The sequence below is a fragment of the Coenobita brevimanus genome, chromosome 52, assembly GCF_032717465.1.
Source record: "Coenobita brevimanus isolate Jiangsu-jjx chromosome 52, ASM3271746v2, whole genome shotgun sequence".
NCBI classification, from domain to species: domain Eukaryota; kingdom Metazoa; phylum Arthropoda; class Malacostraca; order Decapoda; family Coenobitidae; genus Coenobita; species Coenobita brevimanus.
Genome location: NC_137005.1, coordinates 24,210,876 through 24,214,195, shown reverse-complemented (window position 1 = coordinate 24,214,195; position 3,320 = coordinate 24,210,876). Strand labels below are relative to the sequence as shown.

Genomic DNA, 3,320 nt, shown 5'->3' with positions numbered 1-3,320 from the left:
CGTTTAAGTGTCCACTGCAGGACCGGCCTATCCCTACCGAAGTGGGGACGATACAGCCAATGTATCTCTACCAAGTGGCTTAGGCTGTCTAGGAGAGATTGTATGTAGGGTGAGAAGTGCTTGTAAGTGTAAATGTTGTGCTGGAATGGCTTTGGACGAATGTGTAGTCTGTGAACCAAGTGTAATCGGCCCGCGCAAGCCGACTGGGTGCAAGCATACTTTACAGTATGCGACACTGGTTCAACCACAGCACCCCTTATGTCCGCCAATGCAGTACGTGGTGAGAAGAACGCTCCCAAAGTTTTTTACCCTGGCGTGGCGCGAAGCCTCGTTCTTCAGTGTACGAAAACGCACACTTTACCACTGTACCACACAGGCTCCATATATATATATATATATATATATATATATATATATATATATATATATATATATATACCACGTTGAGTACACCGCTTCCCGTCCGATCAGCGAAGTTAAGCAACGTTGGGTCTGGTTAGTACTTGGATGGGTGACCGCCTGGGAACACCAGATGCTGTTGGCATCCCTACGTGTCAAGTGGGGTTGGTGGAGGATTAGTGCCCCTTCCTGTAAAACAATTAACTCTAAGCCCTTGGCCACCCCGTCTGGGATACATGGCGTCTGGCAATGAATGAAAAAAAAAAAATATATATATATATATATATATCTACCGATTTATCTATCTATCTATATATCTGTATCTACCGATTTATCTATCTATCTATCTATCTATATATATATATATATATATATATGTGTGTGTGTGTGTGTGTGTATCTAAATGACTGGACAGTGGTTGTCAAACATATTTCATTGAACATTAAATGTATGCCTCAGTTGTCGGTCTCAAAGTAATGAACTCCTCCCCCCACCCCCCTGCATTCACACACCTGTTCCAACCTTCCTGCCTCTGATAGAAGTATCAATGGAACTCCTCTTCCCTGATGCTATTTAGGACGCTTGTCATTTCAGGCTGAATATAGCTAGAATCTTTTACTGATCTGGCGTATTCTCCTGTTTACCTGTCACTCACACCACAACTGATACGCCTCCGCCACCGTTATCGCAGTCATCAGACCTGGGCACACATAAGATAGCAGTCACTCCCAGGCTCCTTCTCTCCCCCACAGTAAGGTATCGCATGTTTTACGGTGCGGTCGTGTATCGTATGTAAAGGTCGCGATATTGGTGCCGAGAGTCAGGATGTGTGTGTGTGTGTGTGTGTGTGTGTGTGTGTGAGAGAGAGAGAGAGAGAGAGAGAGAGAGAGAGAGAGAGAGAGATGGGGGGAGGGGGGTAAAGGCGAATCTGTCCCGATTCTCATAAAAAAGAAGATAAAGATCATGTCGAAATGTCTTCCTCTGACAGCAGCGATGTCACTGTTTTGTCCCCGACACCACCACCACTGTCCCGACTCCTCCCCGCTATCACCGCCACCACCACCACCAACACCACCGCCTTGATGACTCACCCTTTATGGCACCACCACCACCATCTTGATGACTCACCCTCTGCCACCACCATCACTACGCTGACTCCTATTCTTCATCATGTTGTTCTTGTTCATATTCTTCCCTCCATCACCTCCTGCTCTTCCTCCTCCTGCTCTTCCTCCTCTCTTCCATGGGTCGTTTCTTCAGTAGATTTGTAACTCAGAAAAAAAAAAAAAAGTCTCTCCAGCCTAGTAAGCTGTAGTGGTGGGATACTGAGCTCAATAAAGAATTTATAATATCCATTCTAATAATGCTCATGTTGATGGCACGTGCGCTATTCACCATGTGTAGACGAGAACATAGACGTAATGACTTCGTTCACTGACATCTTAATAAAGGACATCTACTGTGGAAGTGGAAACAGGGGAAGGAAGGCTTCGTAAGGTAGCACTATAACTAAAAAGCAGCAGCTATGGAAGAGGAAACGTACGAGTGATGGTTTAGTTGGATGGCATTTTAAGAAAAAAACACTAAATGTTGAAGAGAAAACAAAGGAGAGAGACGTGATGATTTCATTGGCTGGTTATCTTAATACAAAGGAGCGGCTTTCGATAAGGAAGCAGAGTACAGAACGCTGTGGTAGGTTAGCGTCTTATCTAAAAAGTAACAACTGTCAAAGAGGCTAATTGGCACCTAAACATTGGGGAGCGATTTTTGGTGAGGAAAGAGAGAACCTATGGCTTGGTAGGTTGGCATCGTAACTAAAAATTATCAGCTATGGAACAGGAAACGCAGAAGTGATTAGTTTGCTAGTTAGCATTTAAACAAAAGCAGCGACTGTGGAAGCAACCACTGTGTCACCGGCCGGAACTGTTTTACAGTAACACCATGCCAGTCATGATTTATGAAGCAGGGATGTTTTCGCGGGCTTACAAGGTTCCACAACGTCTCTTCCTCGTCTGTTCGTTTTTGCAAATCGTTCGGTACTCCTTTTTAACGGAACTTTACTCCAGTCAAACAAGCGTATTCTTGTCACCATCTTTCACTTTTATTCAGAAATGGAAAAAACCCACATCCTGTTCGAGAAGTCTCTCTTAGGTAGAATAAACTCGAATGGAGGTAGCAAGTATAAAAAATAATGAACATTACATCACAGGGATGAAACGGTTAATCAAAGTACATTGACACTATACTAAAGTACAAAGGCATAGATTTTTGTCTGTCAACTACACGAGGATCTTTGAGGCAGATAATTATATGATCAGTTTTTGTTGTCAGTATCTTACAGATAAAAATACATGTACGCGATTATTTGCACCTTCACTTGTATGATGTATTTTTTTTGGCTCCTGCATTTTCATGTCATTGTTATTATGATTATAATACGTTTGATCTAGAAGTGTTACCTTTAGCGTCCATTAATCCCTTCACTACAAGAGGTCTCCTATAAGAAGAATAAGTTTGTCCGGAGGTGTCCAGTTGTGACGTCAGACTGTAGGGGTTAAACCTCCCACTGCGATCTTCAGATTTGATATTTCACTCTCCTAACATGTAGCCGATTTTACTCATCACAAAGAGGCCACCTGTCATAGAAAAGCTAATGCAGTTCTGAAAACCCTATGGTAAATCATGTAACAGCTACAATTAGTGTGTAATCAGTCTGCATTCAGTATTGTCGGGTGAAATCAGCAACGAAAAATAGGTAGATATGTATCAGTTTGTAGAACTGTAGCACTAGTCGAGCAAGGCAGTACTCCTAAGATGTATGGAAAGCAGATGACAAGGAGAGCTGGAGCTACGGTTTCATCAGCCATCGGGACTAGCTCCTGGCCTTCCTGCTTTGCTGGGCTTTTTCAGTGTTTCAGTAA

The 3,320-nt window shown here is 43.0% G+C and overlaps 1 pseudogene; it reads left to right on the top strand.

Annotated features, from left to right (window-relative positions):
* The first annotated feature begins 425 nt into the window (after positions 1–425).
* LOC145400603 (5S ribosomal RNA) lies at positions 426–544 on the top strand (annotated as a pseudogene).
* The last annotated feature ends 2,776 nt before the right edge of the window (positions 545–3,320 follow it).